Source organism: Mobula hypostoma, assembly GCF_963921235.1.
Source record: "Mobula hypostoma chromosome 8 unlocalized genomic scaffold, sMobHyp1.1 SUPER_8_unloc_9, whole genome shotgun sequence".
NCBI lineage: Eukaryota > Metazoa > Chordata > Chondrichthyes > Myliobatiformes > Myliobatidae > Mobula > Mobula hypostoma.
Window position 1 is genome coordinate 133137 of NW_026948132.1, and position 19792 is coordinate 152928.

Below are 19792 nucleotides of genomic sequence, written 5' to 3' on the forward strand. Positions count from 1 at the left end.
AGGGGCATTGTGTAGTCAGAGAGATATGGTCATTGTGCAGTCAGAGGGATATGGACATTGTGTAGTCAGAGGGAGACGGACATTGTGTAGTCAGAGAGATACGGACATTGTGTGGTCAGAGGGATATGGACGTTGTGTAGTTAGAGGAATATGGATATTGTGTAGTCAGAGGGATGTGGATATTATGTAGTCCGAGGGATATGGTCATTGTGTAGTCAGAGGCAAACGGGCATTATTTAGTCAGAGGGAGGCAGACGTTGTTGTGTCAGAAGGAGACAGACATTGTGTCGTCAGAGGGAAACCGACATTGTGTAGTCAGAGGGAGACAGTCATTGTGTAGTCAGAGGGAAACAGACATTGCGTACTCGGTGAGGTATTGACATTAGGTAGTCAGAGGGATATGCACATTGTGCAGTCAGAGGGATAGGGACATTGTGTAGTCAGTGGGATATTGTCATTATGTGGTCAGAGGGAAACCGACATTGTGTAGTCAGAGGGAGACCAACATTGTGTAGTCAGAGAGATATGGATATTGTATAGTCAGAGGGATATAGACATTGTCTGATCAGAGGGATATGGACATTGTGTAGTCAGAGGCAGACGGGCATTCTTTAGTCAGAGGGAGGCAGACGTTGTTGTGTGTGAAGGAGACAGACATTGTGTAGTCAGAGGGAAACAGACATTGTGTACTCAGCGAGGTATTGACATTAGGTAGTCAGAGGGATACCGACATTGTGTAGTCAGACGGATATGGAAATTGTGTAGTCAGATGGATATGGACATTGTGCAGTCAGAGGGATATGGACATTGTGTGATCAGAAGGATAGGGAAATTGTGTAGTCAGAGGGATATTGACATTATGTGGTCAGAGGGACACGGACATTGTGTAGTCGGAGGGAGACCAACATTGTGTAATCAGAGAGATATGGATATTGTGTAGTCAGAGGGATATGGACATTGTCTGATCAGAGGGATATGGACATTGTATGGTCAGAGAGATATGGACATTGTGGGATCAGAAGGATATGGACATTGTGAAGTCAGAAGGATATGGGAACTGTGTAGTCAGAGGAATATGGACATTGTGTAGTCAGATGCATATGGACATTGTGTAGTCTGAGGGATATGGACATTGTTTAGTCAGAGGGAGATGGACATTGTGTAGTCAGAGGGATATTGATATTGTGTACTCAGAGGTAGATGGACATTTTGTAGTCAGAGGGAGATGGACATTGTGTAGTCAGATGGATATGGACATTCTGTAGTCAGAGGGATATGGACATTGTGTAGTCCAAGGGATATGGACATTGTTTAGTCAGAGGGATATGGATATTGTGTACTCTGGGGGATATGGATATTGGGTGGTCAGAGGGATATGGACATTGTGTAGTCAGAGGGATATGGACATTGTGTACTCTGAGGGATATGGACATTGTGTAGTCAGAGGGATATTTACACTGTGTAGTCAGAGAAATAGGGACATTGTGTATTCAGTGAGTTATCGTGAATGTGTGGTCACAGGGATATGCAAATTGTGTAGTCAGAGGGATATGGACATTCTGTACACAGAGGAATATGGACATTATGTGGTCACAATGATATGGACATTGTGTGGTCAGGAATTTGGACTTTGTGTAGTCAGAGGGACGTGGATATTGTGTAGTCAGAGGGATATGGACATTATGTAGTCAGAGGGATACTTACACTGTGTACTCAGAGAAATAGTGACATTGTGTATTCAGCGAGTTATCGTGAATGTGTGGTCACAGGGATATGCAAATTGTGTAGTCAGAGGGATATGGGCATTCTGTAGTCAGAGTGATATGGATATTCTGTAGTCAGAGGGATATGGATATTATGTAGTCAGAGGAATATTAACATTGTGCAGTCAGCGGAAATTTGACATTGTGTAGTCAGAGAGAGATGGATATTGTGTAGTCAGAGGGATATGGACATTGTGTAGTCAGAGGGAAATGGACATTGAGTAGTCAGAGGTTTATTGACACTGTGTAGTCAGAGAAATAGGGTCATTGTGTGGTCAGAGGGATATGGACCTTGTATGGCACAGGGTTATGGATATTGCGAAGCATTGTGTGGTCAAGAATATGGATATTGTGTAGTCAGAGGGAGATGGACATTGTGCAGTCAGAGGGTTATGGACATTGTGTAGTCCAAGTGATATGACAATGTGTAGTCAGAGAGACAGGGGCATTGTGTAGTCAGAGGGATATGGACATTGTGTAGTCAGAGGGATATGGACATTGTGTAGTCAGAGCAATATGGACATTGTGTAGTCAGAGAGATAGGGGCATTGTGTAGTCAGAGAGATATGGTCATTGTGCAGTCAGAGGGATATTGACATGCTGTACCTAGAGGAATAGGGACGTTATGTGGTCACAATGATATGGACATTGTGTGGTCAGGGATATGGACGTTGTGTCGTCAGAGGGATATGGGCATTCTGTAGTCAGAGGGAGACGGACATTGTGTAGTCAGAGAGATACGGACATTGTGTGGTCAGAGGGATATGGACGTTGTGTAGTTAGAGGAATATAGACATTGTGTAGTCAGAGGGACGTGGATATTATGTAGTCCGAGGGATATGGTCATTGTGTAGTCAGAGGCAAACGGGCATTATTTAGTCACAGGGAGGCAGACGTTGTTGTGTCAGAAGGAGACAGACATTGTGTAGTCAGAGGGAAACAGACATTGTGTACTCAGCGAGGTATTGACATTAGGTAGTCAGAGGGATATGCACATTGTGCAGTCAGAGGGATAGGGACATTGTGTAGGATATGGACATTGTGTCGTCAGAGGGATACAAACATTGTGTAGTCAGACGGATATGGAAATGTGTGGTCAGAAGGATATGGACATTGTGTAGTCAGATGGATATGGACATTGTGTAGGATATTGACATTGTGTGGTCTGAGGGATATGGACATTGTGTAGTCAGAATGATATGGACATTGTGTAGTCAGATGGATATGGACATTATGTGGTCACAATGATATGGACATTGTGTGGTCAGTGATATGAACATTGTTTACTCAGAGGGATATGTACATTCTGTACTCTGAGGGATATGGACATTGTGTAGTCAGAACGATATTGACATTATGTGGTCAGAGGGACACGGACATTGTGTAGTCAGAGAGATATGGATATTGTGTAGTCAGAGGGATATGGACATTGTCTGATCAGAGGGATATGGACATTGCGTGGTCAGAGAGATATGGACATTGCGTGGTCAGAGAGATATGGATATTGTGAAGTCAGATGCATATGGACATTGTGTAGTCTGAGGGATATGGACATTGTTTAGTCAGAGGGAGATGGACATTGTGTAGTCAGAGGGATATTGATATTACGCACTCAGAGGGAGATGGAAATTTTGTAGTCAGAGGGTGCGGGACCTTGTGTAGTCAGAAGGATATGGACATTATGTAGTCAGAGGGATATTGACATTGTACAGTCAGCGGAAATTTGACATTGTGTAGGCAGAGAGAGATGGATATTGTGTAGTCAGAGGGATATGGACATTGTGTAGTCAGAGTGATATGGTCATTATGTAGTCAGAGGGATATTGACACTGTATAGTCAGAGAAATAGGGACATTGTGCAGTCAGAGGGATAAGGTCAATGTGTGGTCACAGGGATATGCAAATTGTGTAGTCAGAGGGATAGGGGCATTGTGTGGTTAGAGGGATAAGGACATTGTGTAGTCAGAGGGATATGGACATTTTATACCCAGAGGAATATGGATATTATGTGGTCATAATGATATGGACATTGTGTGGTCAGGAATTTGGACTTTGTGTAGTCAGAGGGACGTGGATGTTGTGTAGACAGAGGGATATGGGTATTATGTAGTCAGAGAGATAGGTACATTGTGTATTCAGTGGGATATCGTCAATGTGTGGTCACAGGGATATGCAAATTGTGTAGTCAGAGGGATATGGATATTGTGTAGCCAGAGCGACATGGATATGATGTAGTCAGATGAATATTGAAATTGTGCAGTCAGCGGAAATTTGACATTGTGTAGTCAGAGGGATAAGGTCAATGTGTGGTCACAGGGATATGCAAATTGCGTAGTCCAAGGGATATGGACATTGTGTACTCAGAGGAATATGGTCAATGTGTGGTCACAGGGATATGCAAATTGTGTAGTCAGAGAGATAGGGGCATTGTGTAGTTAGAGGGATAAGGACATTGTGTAGTCAGAGGGATATGGACATTCTGTACCCAGAGGAATACGGACATTATGTGGTCATAATGATATGGACATTGTGTGGTCAGGAATTTGGACTTTGTGTAGTCAGAGGGACGTGGATATTCTGTGGTCAGAGGGATAGGGACATTGTGTAGTCAGAGGGATTTGACATTATGTGGTCCGAGGGATACGGACATTAAGTAGTCAGACGGAGACCGACATTGTGTAGTCAGAGAGATATGGACATTATGTAGTCAGAGGGCTATGGACATTGTGTAGTCCAAGGGATATGGACATTGTTTAGTCAGAGGGACGTGGATATTGTGTAGTCAGAGGGATATGGATATTGTGTACTCTGGGGGATATGGATATTGGGTGGTCAGAGGGATATGGACATTGTGTAGTCAGAGGGATATGGACATTTTATACCCAGAGGAATATGGATATTATGTGGTCATAATGATATGGACATTGTGTGGTCAGGAATTTGGACTTTGTGTAGTCAGAGGGACGTGGATATTGTGTAGACAGAGGGATATGGGTATTATGTAGTCAGAGAGATAGGGACATTGTGTATTCAGTGGGATATCGTCAATGTGTGGTCACAGGGATATGCAAATTGTGTAGTCAGAGGGATATAGATATTGTGTAGCCAGAGGGACATGGATATGATGTAGTCAGATGAATATTGAAATTGTGCAGTCAGCGGAAATTTGACATTGTGTAGTCAGAGGGATAAGGTCTATGTGTGGTCACAGGGATATGCAAATTGCGTAGTCCAAGGGATATGGACATTGTGTAGTCAGAGGAATATGGTCAATGTGTGGTCACAGGGATATGCAAATTGTGTAGTCAGAGAGATAGGGGCATTGTGTAGTTAGAGGGATATGGACATTCTGTACCCAGAGGAATATGGACATTATGTGGTCATAATGATATGGACATTGTGTGGTCAGGAATTTGGACTTTGTGTAGTCAGAGGGACGTGGATATTGTGTAGACAGAGGGATATGGGTATTATGTAGTCAGAGAGATAGGGACATTGTGTATTCAGTGGGATATCGTCAATGTGTGGTCACAGGGATATGCAAATTGTGTAGTCAGAGGGATATAGATATTGTGTACTCTGGGGGATATGGATATTGGGTGGTCAGAGGGATATGGACATTGTGTAGTCAGAGGGATATGGACATTTTATACCCAGAGGAATATGGATATTATGTGGTCATAATGATATGGACATTGTGTGGTCAGGAATTTGGACTTTGTGTAGTCAGAGGGACGTGGATATTGTGTAGACAGAGGGATATGGGTATTATGTAGTCAGAGAGATAGGGACATTGTGTATTCAGTGGGATATCGTCAATGTGTGGTCACAGGGATATGCAAATTGTGTAGTCAGAGGGATATAGATATTGTGTAGCCAGAGGGACATGGATATGATGTAGTCAGATGAATATTGAAATTGTGCAGTCAGCGGAAATTTGACATTGTGTAGTCAGAGGGATAAGGTCTATGTGTGGTCACAGGGATATGCAAATTGCGTAGTCCAAGGGATATGGACATTGTGTAGTCAGAGGAATATGGTCAATGTGTGGTCACAGGGATATGCAAATTGTGTAGTCAGAGAGATAGGGGCATTGTGTAGTTAGAGGGATATGGACATTCTGTACCCAGAGGAATATGGACATTATGTGGTCATAATGATATGGACATTGTGTGGTCAGGAATTTGGACTTTGTGTAGTCAGAGGGACGTGGATATTGTGTGGTCAGAGGGATAGGGACATTGTGTAGTCAGAGGGATTTGACATTATGTGGTCCGAGGGATACGGACATTAAGTAGTCAGACGGAGACCAACATTGTGTAGTCAGAGAGATATGGACATTGTGTAGTCAGAGGGCTATGGACATTGTGTAGTCCAAGGGATATGGACATTGTTTAGTCAGAGAGACGTGGATATTGTGTAGTCAGAGGGATATGGATATTGTGTACTCTGGGGGATATGGATATTGGGTGGTCAGAGGGATATGGACATTGTGTAGTCAGAGGGATATGGACATTGTGTACTCTGAGGGATATGGACAATGTGTAGTCAGAGGAATATTTACACTGTATAGTCAGAGAAATAGGGACATTGTGTATTCAGCGAGTTATCGTGAATGTGTGGTCACAGGGATATGCAAATTGTGTAGTCAGAGGGATATGGACATTCTGTACACAGAGGAATATGGGCATTATGTGGTCACAATGATATGGACATTGTGTGGTCAGGAATTTGGACTTTGTGTAGTCAGAGGGACGTGGATATTGTGTAGTCAGAGGGATATGGACATTATGTAGTCAGAGGGATATTTACACTGTGTACTCAGAGAAATAGGGACATTGTGTATTCAGCGAGTTATCGTGAATGTGTGGTCACAGGGATATGCAAATTGTGTAGTCAGAGGGATATGGGCATTCTGTAGTCAGAGGGATATGGATATTCTGTAGCCAGAGGGATATGGATATTATGTAGTCAGAGGAATATTAACATTGTGCAGTCAGCGGAAATTTGACATTGTGTAGTCAGAGAGAGATGGATATTGTGTAGTCAGAGGGATATGGACATTGTGTAGTCAGAGGGATATGGATATTGAGTAGTCAGAGGGATATTGACACTGTGTAGTCAGAAAAATAGGGTCATTGTGTAGTCAGAGGGATATGGACCTTGTATGGCACAGGGTTATGGATATTGCGAAGCATTGTGTGGTCAAGGATATGGATATTGTGTAGTCAGAGGGAGACGGACATTGTGCAGTCAGAGGGTTATGGACATTGTGTAGTCCAAGTGATATGACAATGTGTAGTCAGAGAGTCAGGGGCATTGTGTACTCAGCGAGGTATTGACATTAGGTAGTCAGAGGGATATGCACATTGTGCAGTCAGAGGGATAGGGACATTGTGTAGGATATGGACATTGTGTCGTCAGAGGGATACGAACATTGTGTAGTCAGACGGATATGGAAATGTGTGGACAGAAGGATATGGACATTGTGTAGTCAGATGGATATGGACATTGTGTAGGATATTGACATTGTGTGGTCTGAGGGATATGGACATTGTGTAGTCAGAGGAATATGGACATTGTGTAGTCAGATGGATATGGACATTATGTGGTCACAATGATATGGACATTGTGTGGTCAGTGATATGAACATTGTTTACTCAGAGGGATATGTACATTCTGTACTCTGAGGGATATGGACATTGTGTAGTCAGAGGGAGATGGACATTGTGTAGTCAGAGGGATATGGATATTGTGTAGTCAGAGGGATATTGACACTGTGTAGTCAGAGAAATAGGGTCATTGTGTAGTCAGAGGGATATGGACATTTTATGGCACAGGGTTATGGATATTGCGAAGCATTGTGTGGTCAAGGATATGGATATTGTGTAGTCAGAGGGAGACGGACATTGTGCAGTCAGATTGATATGGACATTGTGTAGTCCAAGGGATATGGACATTGTATAGTCAGAGAGATAGGGGCATTGTGTAGTCAGAGGGATATGGACATTGTGTAGTCAGAGGTAGACGGGCATTCTTTAGTCAGAGGGAGGCAGACTTTGTTGTGTCAGAGGGAGACAGTCATTGTGTAGTCAGAGGGAAACAGACATTGTGTACTCGGTGAGGTATTGACATTAGGTAGTCAGAGGGATATGCCGATTGTGCAGTCAGAGGGATAGGGACATTGTGTAGTCAGATTGATATTGACATTATGTGGTCAGAGGGGAACCGACATTGTGTAGTCAGAGGGAGACAGTCATTGTGTAGTCAGAGGGGAACAGACATTGTGTACTCGGTGAGGTATTGACATTAGGTAGTCAGAGGGATATGCACCTTGTGCAGTCAGGGGGATAGGGACATTGTGTAGTCAGAGGGATATTGACATTATGTGGTCAGAGGGAAACCGACATTGTGTAGTCAGAGGGAGACCGACATTGTGTAGTCAGAGAGATATGGATATTGTATAGTCAGAGGGATATAGACATTGTCTGATCAGAGGGATATGGACATTGTGTAGTCAGAGGCAGACGGGCATTCTTTAGTCAGAGGGAGGCAGACGTTGTTGTGTCAGCAGGAGACAGACATTGTGTAGTCAGAGGGAAAAAGACATTTTGTACTCAGCGAGGTATTGACATGAGGTAGTCAGAGGGATATGCACATTGTGCAGTCAGAGGGATATGGACATTGTGTAGGATATGGACATTGTGTAGTCAGAGGGATACTGACATTATGTAGTCAGACGGATATGGAAATTGTGTAGTCAGATGGATATGGACATTGTGCAGTCAGAGGGATATGGATATTGTGTAGTCAGAGGGATATTGACACTGTGTAGTCAGAGAAATAGGGTCATTGTGTAGTCAGAGGGATATGGACCTTGTATGGCACAGGGTTATGGATATTGCGAAGCATTGTGTGGTCAAGGATATGAATATTGTGTTTTCAGAGGGAGACGGACATTGTGCAGTCAGGGGGATATGGACATTGTGTAGTCCAAGGGATATGGACATTGTATAGTCAGAGAGAAAGGGGCATTGTGTAGTCAGAAGGATATGGGCATTGTGTAGTCAGAGGTAGACGGGCATTCTTTAGTCAGAGGGAGGCAGACTTTGTTGTGTCAGAGGGAGACAGTCATTGTGTAGTCAGAGGGAAACAGACATTGTGTACTCGGCGAGGTATTGACATTTGGTAGTCAGAGGGATATGCACATTGTGCAGTCAGAGGGATATGGACATTGTGTAGGATATGGACATTGTGTAGTTAGAGGGATACGAACATTGTGTAGTCAGACGGATATGGGGATATGGAAATTGTGTAGTCAGCGAGATATGGTCATTGTGCAGTCAGAGGGATATTGACATGCTGTACTTAGAGGAATAGGGACGTTATGTGGTCACAATGATATGGACATTGTGTGGTCAGGGATATGGACGCTGTGTCGTCAGAGGGAGACGGACATTGTGTAGTCAGAGAGATACGGACATTGTGTGGTCAGAGGGATATGGACGTTGTGTAGTTAGAGGAATATGGACATTGTGTAGTCAGAGGGACGTGGATATTATGTAGTCCGAGGGATATGGTCATTGTGTAGTCAGAGTGATATTGACACTGTGTAGTCAGAGAAATAGGGTCATTGTGTAGTCAGAGGGATATGGACATTGTGTGGTCAGAGCAATATGGACATTGTGTAGTCAGAGAGATAGGGGCATTGTGTAGTCAGAGAGATATGGTCATTGTGCAGTCAGAGGGATATTGACATGCTGTACCTGGAGGAATAGGGACGTTATGTGGTCACAATGATATGGACATTGTGTGGTCGGGGATATGGACGTTGTGTCGTCAGAGGGATATGGACATTGTGTAGTCAGATGGAGACGGACATTGTGTAGTCAGAGAGATACGGACATTGTGCAGTCAGAGGGATATGGACATTGTGTAGTCAGAGGGATACGAACATTTTGTAGTCATACGGATATGTAAATTGTGTAGTCAGATGGATATGGACATTGTGCAGTCAGAGGGCTATGGACATTGTGTGATCAGAAGGATATGGACATTGTGTAGTCAGAGGGATATGGATATTGTGTAGTCAGAGTGATATTGACACTGTGTAGTCAGAGAAATAGGGTCATTGTGTAGTCAGAGGGATATGGACCTTGTATGGCACAGGGTTATGGTTCTTGCGAAGCATTGTGTGGTCAAGGATATGGATATTGTGTAGTCAGAGGGAGACGGACATTGTGCAGTCAGAGGGATATGGACATTGTGTAGTCCAAGGGATATGGACATTGTATAGTCAGAGAGATAGGGGCATTGTGTAGTCAGAGGGATATGGACATTGTGTAGTCAGAGGTAGACGGGCATTCTTTAGTCAGAGGGAGGCAGACTTTGTTGTGTCAGAGGGAGACAGTCATTGTGTAGTCAGAGGGAAACAGACATTGTGTACTCGGCGAGGTATTGACATTAGGTAGTCAGAGGGATATGCACATTGTGCAGTCAGACGGATATGGACATTGTGTAGGATATGGACATTGTGTAATCAGAGGGATACCGACATTGTGTAGTCAGACGGATATGGAAATTGTGTAGTCAGATGGATATGGACATTGTGTAGTCAGAGGGATATGGACATTGTGTGGTCAGAGCAATATGGACATTGTGTAGTCAGAGAGATAGGGGCATTGTGTAGTCAGAGAGATATGGTCATTGTGCAGTCAGAGGGATATGGACATTGTGTAGTCAGAGGGAGACGGACATTGTGTAGTCAGAGAGATACGGACATTGTGTGGTCAGAGGGATCTGGACGTTGTGTAGTTAGAGGAATATGGATATTGTGTAGTCAGAGGGATGTGGATATTATGTAGTCCGAGGGATATGGTCATTGTGTAGTCAGAGGCAAACGGGCATTATTTAGTCAGAGGGAGGCAGACGTTGTTGTGTCAGAAGGAGACAGACATTGTGTCGTCAGAGGGAAACCGACATTGTGTAGTCAGAGGGAGACAGTCATTGTGTAGTCAGAGGGAAACAGACATTGCGTACTCGGTGAGGTATTGACATTAGGTAGTCAGAGGGATATGCACATTGTGCAGTCAGAGGGATAGGGACATTGTGTAGTCAGTGGGATATTGTCATTATGTGGTCAGAGGGAAACCGACATTGTGTAGTCAGAGGGAGACCAACATTGTGTAGTCAGAGAGATATGGATATTGTATAGTCAGAGGGATATAGACATTGTCTGATCAGAGGGATATGGACATTGTGTAGTCAGAGGCAGACGGGCATTCTTTAGTCAGAGGGAGGCAGACGTTGTTGTGTGTGAAGGAGACAGACATTGTGTAGTCAGAGGGAAACAGACATTGTGTACTCAGCGAGGTATTGACATTAGGTAGTCAGAGGGATACCGACATTGTGTAGTCAGACGGATATGGAAATTGTGTAGTCAGATGGATATGGACATTGTGCAGTCAGAGGGATATGGACATTGTGTGATCAGAAGGATAGGGAAATTGTGTAGTCAGAGGGATATTGACATTGTGCAGTCAGAGGGATATGGATATTGTGTAGTCAGAGGGATATGGACATTGTATGGTCAGAGAGATATGGACATTGTGGGATCAGAAGGATATGGACATTGTGAAGTCAGAAGGATATGGGAACTGTGTAGTCAGAGGAATATGGACATTGTGTAGTCAGATGCATATGGACATTGTGTAGTCTGAGGGATATGGACATTGTTTAGTCAGAGGGAGATGGACATTGTGTAGTCAGAGGGATATTGATATTGTGTACTCAGAGGTAGATGGACATTTTGTAGTCAGAGGGAGATGGACATTGTGTAGTCAGAGGGATATTGATATTGTGTACTCAGAGGGAGATGGACATTGTGTAGTCAGAGGGAGATGGACATTGTGTAGTCAGATGGATATGGACATTCTGTAGTCAGAGGGATATGGCCATTGCGTGGTCAGAGGGATATGGACATTGTGCAGTCAGAGGGATATGGACATTGTGTGTTCAGAGGGATATGGACATTGTGGGATCAGAAGGATATGGATATTGTGCAGTCAGAAGGATATGGACATTATGTAGTCAGAGGGATATTGACACTGTGTAGTCAGAGATACAGGGACATTGTGTAGTCAGAGGGATAAGGTCAATGTGTGGTCACAGGGATATGCAAATTGTGTAGTCAGAGGGATATGGTCATTGTGTAGTCAGAGAGACAGGGACATTGTGTGGTTAGAAGGATATGGACATTGTGTAGTCAGAGGGAGACGGGCATTCTTTAGTCAGAGGGAGACAGACATTGTGTAGTCAGAGGGAAACAGACATTGTGTAGTCAGAGGGAGATGGACCTTGTGTAGTCAGAGGGATATGGACATTATGTAGTCAGAGGGAGATGGACATTGTGTAGTCTCGAGGAATATGGACATTGTGTCGACAGAGAGATATGGACATTTTGTGGTCAGAGGGATATGGACATTGTGTAATCAGATGGAGACGGACATTGTGTAGTCAGAGGGAGACGGACATTTTGTATTCAGAGAGATATGGACATTGTGTAGTCAGAGGGATATGGACATTGTGTAGTCAGAGGGATATGGACATTGTTTAGTCAGAGAGATAGGAACGTTGTGTAGTCAGAGCGATAGGGACATTGTGTGGTCAGAGGGATATGGATATTGTGTGGTCAGTGGGATATGGACATTGTGTGGTCAGAGGGAGATAGACATTGTGTCGTCAGAGGGATATGGATATTCTGTAGTCAGAGGGATATAGATATTGTGTTGTCAGAGAGAGATGGATATTGTGTAGTCAGAGGGATATGGATATTGTGTGGTCAGAGCAATATGGACATTGTGTGGTCAGAGGGATATGGACGTTGTGTAGTTAGAGGAATATGGACATTGTGTAGTCAGAGGGACGTGAATATTATGTAGTCCGAGGGATATGGTCATTGTGTAGTCAGAGGCAAACGGGCATTATTTAGTCAGAGGGAGGCAGACGTTGTTGTGTCAGAAGGAGACAGACATTGTGTCGTCAGAGGGAAACCGATATTGTGTAGTCAGAGGGAGACAGTCATTGTGTAGTCAGAGGGAAACAGACATTGCGTACTCGGTGAGGTATTGACATTAGGTAGTCAGAGGGATATGCACCTTGTGCAGTCAGAGGGATAGGGACATTGTGTAGGATATGGACATTGTGTCGTCAGAGGGATACAAACATTGTGTAGTCAGACGGATATGGAAATTGTGTAGTCAGATGGATATGGACATTGTGCAGTCAGAGGGATATGGACATTGTGTGATCAGAAGGATAGGGAAATTGTGTAGTCAGAGGGATATTGACATTATGTGGTCAGAGGGACACGGACATTGTGTAGTCAGAGGGAGACCAACATTGTGTAGTCAGAGAGATATGGATATTGTGTAGTCAGAGGGATATGGACATTCTCTGATCAGAGAGATATGGACATTGTGGGATCAAAAGGATATGGACATTGTGAAGTCAGAAGGATATGGGAACTATGTAGTCAGAGGAATATGGACATTGTGTAGTCAGATGCATATGGACATTGTGTAGTCTGAGGGATATGGACATTGTTTAGTCAGAGGGAGATGGACATTGTGTAATCAGAGGTATATTGATATTGTGTACTCAGAGGTAGATGGACATTTTGTAGTCAGAGGGAGATGGACATTGTGTAGTCAGATGGATATGGACATTCTGTAGTCAGAGGGATATGGACATTGTGTAGTCAGATGGATATGGACATTCTGTAGTCAGAGGGATATGGACATTGCGTGGTCAGAGGGATATGGACATTGTGCAGTCAGAGGGATATGGACATTGTGTAGTCAGAGGGATAAGCTCAATGTGTGGTCACAGGGATCTGCAAATTGTGTAGTCAGAGGGATATGGTCATTGTGTAGTCAGAGAGACAGGGACATTGTGTGGTTAGAAGGATATGGACATTGTGTTGTCAGAGGGAGACGGGCATTCTTTAGTCAGAGGGATATGGACATTGTGTAGTCAGAGAGATAGGAACGTTGTGTAGTCAGAGTGATAGGGACATTGTGTAGTCAGAGGGAGACGGACATTGTGTAGTCAGAGAGATACGGACATTGTGTGGTCAGAGGGATCTGGACGTTGTGTAGTTAGAGGAATATGGATATTGTGTAGTCAGAGGGATGTGGATATTATGTAGTCCGAGGGATATGGTCATTGTGTAGTCAGAGGCAAACGGGCATTATTTAGTCAGAGGGAGGCAGACGTTGTTGTGTCAGAAGGAGACAGACATTGTGTCGTCAGAGGGAAACCGACATTGTGTAGTCAGAGGGAGACAGTCATTGTGTAGTCAGAGGGAAACAGACATTGCGTACTCGGTGAGGTATTGACATTAGGTAGTCAGAGGGATATGCACATTGTGCAGTCAGAGGGATAGGGACATTGTGTAGTCAGTGGGATATTGTCATTATGTGGTCAGAGGGAAACCGACATTGTGTAGTCAGAGGGAGACCAACATTGTGTAGTCAGAGAGATATGGATATTGTATAGTCAGAGGGATATAGACATTGTCTGATCAGAGGGATATGGACATTGTGTAGTCAGAGGCAGACGGGCATTCTTTAGTCAGAGGGAGGCAGACGTTGTTGTGTGTGAAGGAGACAGACATTGTGTAGTCAGAGGGAAACAGACATTGTGTACTCAGCGAGGTATTGACATTAGGTAGTCAGAGGGATACCGACATTGTGTAGTCAGACGGATATGGAAATTGTGTAGTCAGATGGATATGGACATTGTGCAGTCAGAGGGATATGGACATTGTGTGATCAGAAGGATAGGGAAATTGTGTAGTCAGAGGGATATTGACATTGTGCAGTCAGAGGGATATGGATATTGTGTAGTCAGAGGGATATAGACATTGTCTGATCAGAGGGATATGGACATTGTATGGTCAGAGAGATATGGACATTGTGGGATCAGAAGGATATGGACATTGTGAAGTCAGAAGGATATGGGAACTGTGTAGTCAGAGGAATATGGACATTGTGTAGTCAGATGCATATGGACATTGTGTAGTCTGAGGGATATGGACATTGTGTAGTCTGAGGGAGATGGACATTGTGTAGTCAGAGGGATATTGATATTGTGTACTCAGAGGTAGATGGACATTTTGTAGTCAGAGGGAGATGGACATTGTGTAGTCAGATGGATATGGACATTCTGTAGTCAGAGGGATATGGACATTGCGTGGTCAGAGGGATATGGACATTGTGCAGTCAGAGGGATATGGACATTGTGTGTTCAGAGGGATATGGACATTGTGGGATCAGAAGGATATGGATATTGTGCAGTCAGAAGGATATGGACATTATGTAGTCAGAGGGATATTGACACTGTGTAGTCAGAGATACAGGGACATTGTGTAGTCAGAGGGATAAGGTCAATGTGTGGTCACAGGGATATGCAAATTGTGTAGTCAGAGGGATATGGTCATTGTGTAGTCAGAGAGACAGGGACATTGTGTGGTTAGAAGGATATGGACATTGTGTAGTCAGAGGGAGACGGGCATTCTTTAGTCAGAGGGAGACAGACATTGTGTAGTCAGAGGGAAACAGACATTGTGTAGTCAGAGGGAGATGGACCTTGTGTAGTCAGAGGGATATGGACATTATGTAGTCAGAGGGAGATGGACATTGTGTAGTCTCGAGGAATATGGACATTGTGTCGACAGAGAGATATGGACATTTTGTGGTCAGAGGGATATGGACATTGTGTAATCAGATGGAGACGGACATTGTGTAGTCAGAGGGAGACGGACATTTTGTATTCAGAGAGATATGGACATTGTGTAGTCAGAGGGATATGGACATTGTGTAGTCAGAGGGATATGGACATTGTTTAGTCAGAGAGATAGGAACGTTGTGTAGTCAGAGCGATAGGGACATTGTGTGGTCAGAGGGATATGGATATTGTGTGGTCAGTGGGATATGGACATTGTGTGGTCAGAGGGAGATAGACATTGTGTCGTCAGAGGGATATGGATATTCTGTAGTCAGAGGGATATAGATATTGTGTTGTCAGAGAGAGATGGATATTGTGTAGTCAGAGGGATATGGATATTGTGTGGTCAGAGCAATATGGACATTGTGTGGTCAGAGGGATATGGACGTTGTGTAGTTAGAGGAATATGGACATTGTGTAGTCAGAGGGACGTGAATATTATGTAGTCCGAGGGATATGGTCATTGTGTAGTCAGAGGCAAACGGGCATTATTTAGTCAGAGGGAGGCAGACGTTGTTGTGTCAGAAGGAGACAGACATTGTGTCGTCAGAGGGAAACCGATATTGTGTAGTCAGAGGGAGACAGTCATTGTGTAGTCAGAGGGAAACAGACATTGCGTACTCGGTGAGGTATTGACATTAGGTAGTCAGAGGGATATGCACCTTGTGCAGTCAGAGGGATATGGACATTGTGTCGTCAGAGGGATACAAACATTGTGTAGTCAGACGGATATGGAAATTGTGTAGTCAGATGGATATGGACATTGTGCAGTCAGAGGGATATGGACATTGTGTGATCAGAAGGATAGGGAAATTGTGTAGTCAGAGGGATATTGACATTATGTGGTCAGAGGGACACGGACATTGTGTAGTCAGAGGGAGACCAACATTGTGTAGTCAGAGAGATATGGATATTGTGTAGTCAGAGGGATATGGACATTCTCTGATCAGAGAGATATGGACATTGTGGGATCAAAAGGATATGGACATTGTGAAGTCAGAAGGATATGGGAACTATGTAGTCAGAGGAATATGGACATTGTGTAGTCAGATGCATATGGACATTGTGTAGTCTGAGGGATATGGACATTGTTTAGTCAGAGGGAGATGGACATTGTGTAATCAGAGGTATATTGATATTGTGTACTCAGAGGTAGATGGACATTTTGTAGTCAGAGGGAGATGGACATTGTGTAGTCAGATGGATATGGACATTCTGTAGTCAGAGGGATATGGACATTGTGTAGTCAGATGGATATGGACATTCTGTAGTCAGAGGGATATGGACATTGCGTGGTCAGAGGGATATGGACATTGTGCAGTCAGAGGGATATGGACATTGTGTAGTCAGAGGGATAAGCTCAATGTGTGGTCACAGGGATCTGCAAATTGTGTAGTCAGAGGGATATGGTCATTGTGTAGTCAGAGAGACAGGGACATTGTGTGGTTAGAAGGATATGGACATTGTGTAGTCAGAGGGAGACGGGCATTCTTTAGTCAGAGGGATATGGACATTGTGTAGTCAGAGAGATAGGAACGTTGTGTAGTCAGAGTGATAGGGACATTGTGTGGTCAGAGGGATATGGATATTGTGTGGTCAGTGGGATATGGACATTGTGTCGTCAGAGGGAGATGGACATTGTGTAGTCAGAGGGAGATGGACGTTGTGTAGTCAGAGAGATAGGAACGTTGTGTAGTCAGAGCGATAGGGACATTGTGTGGTCAGAGGGATATGGATATTGTGTGGTCAGTGGGATATGGACATTGTGTGGTCAGAGGGAGATAGACATTGTGTCGTCAGAGGGATATGGATATTCTGTAGTCAGAGGGATATAGATATTGTGTTGTCAGAGAGAGATGGATATTGTGTAGTCAGAGGGATATGGATATTGTGTACTCTGAGGGATATGGACATTGTGTGGTCAGAGGGATATGGACATTGTGTAGTCAGAGGGATATTGACATTATGTGGTCAGAGGGACACCGACATTGTGTAGTCAGAGAGAGACCAACATTGTGTAGTCAGAGAGATATGGATATTGTGTAGTCAGGGGGATATGGACATTGTGTAGTCAGAGGGATGTGGATATTGTGTAGTCTGAGGGATATGGTCATTGTGTAGTCAGAGGCAGACGGGCATTCTTTAGTCAGAGGGAGGCAGACGTTGTTGTGTCAGAAGGAGACAGACATTGTGTAGTCAGAGGGAAACAGACATTGTGTACTCAGCGAGGTATTGACATTAGGTAGTCAGAGGGATATGCACATTGTGCCGTCGGAGGGATAGGGACATTGTGTAGGATATGGACATTGTGTAGTCAGAGGGATATTGACATTATGTGGTCAGAGGGACACCGACATTCTGTAGTCAGAGAGAGACCAACATTGTGTAGTCAGAGAGATATGGATATTGTGTAGTCAGAGGGATATAGACATTGTGTACTCAGAGGTAGACGGGCATTCTTTAGTCAAAGGGAGGCAGACTTTGTTGTGTCAGAGGGAGACAGTCATTGTGTAGTCAGAGGGAAACAGACATTGTGTACTCGGCGAGGTATTGACATTAGGTAGTCAGAGGGATATGCACATTGTGCAGTTAGATGGATATGGACATTGTGTAGGATATGGACATTGTGTAGTCAGAGGGATATGGAAATTGTGTAGTCAGATGGATATGGACATTGTGCGGTCAGAGGGATATGGACATTGTGTGATCAGAAGGATAGGGACATTGTGTAGTCAGAACGATATTGACATTATGTGGTCAGAGGGTCACGGACATTGTGTAGTCAGAGAGATATGGATATTGTGTAGTCAGAGGGATATGGACATTGTCTGATCAGAGGGATATGCACATTGCGTGGTCAGAGAGATATGGACATTGTGGGATCAGAAGGATATGGACATTGTGAAGTCAGAAGGATATGGGAACTGTGTAGTCAGAGGGATATGGACGTTGTGTTGTCAGAGGGAGACGGACATTGTGTAGTCAGAGAGATACGGACATTGTGTGGTCAGAGGGATATGGACATTGTGTAGTCAGAGGGATATGGACATTGTGTAGTCAGAGGGATGTGGATATTGTGTAGTCAGAGGGATATGGTCATTGTGTAGTCAGAGGCAGACGGGCATTCTTTAGTCAGAGGGAGGCAGACGTTGTTGTGTCAGAAGGAGACAGACATTGTGTACTCAGAGGGAAACAGACATTGTGTACTCAGCGAGGTATTGACATTAGGTAGTCAGAGGGATATGCACATTGTGCAGTCAGAGGGATAGGGACATTGTGTAGTCAGAGGGATATTGACATTATGTGGTCAGAGGGACACGGACATTGTGTAGTCAGAGGGAGACCAACATTGTGTAGTCAGAGAGATATGGATATTGTGTAGTCAGAGGGATATAGACATTGTCTGATCAGAGGGATATGCACATTGCGTGGTCAGAGAGATATGGACGTTGTGGGATCAGAAGGATATGGACATTGTGAAGTCAGAAGGATATGGGAACTGTGTAGTCAGAGGGATATGGACGTTGTGTCGTCAGAGGGATATGGACATTGTGTAGTCAGAGGGAGATGGAAATTGTGTAGTCAGAGGGAGACGGACATTGTGTAGTCAGAGAGATACGGACATTGTGTGGTCAGAGGGATATGGACATTGTGTGGTCAGAGGGATATGGACATTGTGTAGTCAGAGGGATGTGGATATTGTGTAGTCCGAGGGATATGGTCATTGTGTAGTCAGAGGCAGACGGGCATTCTTTAGTCAGAGGGAGGCAGACGTTGTTGTGTCAGAGGGAGACAGTCATTGTGTAGTCAGAGGAAAACAGACATTGTGTACTCAGCGAGGTATTGACATTAGGTAGTCAGAGGGATATGCACATTGTGCAGTCAGAGGGATATGGACTTTGTGTAGGATATGGACATTGTGTCATCAGAGGGATACAAACATTGTGTAGTCAGAAGGATATGGTCATTGTGTAGTCAGAAGGATATGGTCATTGTGTGGTCAGAGGGATATGGACATTGTGTAGTCAGAGGGATATTGACATTATGTGGTCAGAGGGACACCGACATTGTGTAGTCAGAGAGAGACCAACATTGTGTAGTCAGAGAGATATGGATATTGTGTAGTCAGGGGGATATGGACATTGTGTAGTCAGAGGGATGTGGATATTGTGTAGTCTGAGGGATATGGTCATTGTGTAGTCAGAGGCAGACGGGCATTCTTTAGTCAGAGGGAGGCAGAC

General features: G+C 44.0%; 1 protein-coding gene across 1 annotated transcript in view; it reads left to right on the top strand.

Moving 5' to 3' along the window:
* Nucleotides 1-19792, top strand: part of cadm4 (cell adhesion molecule 4) — a gene marked incomplete at its 5' end in the record, with an annotated part of 182674 nt that overhangs the window by 48031 nt on the left and 114851 nt on the right. The window lies entirely within an intron of this gene.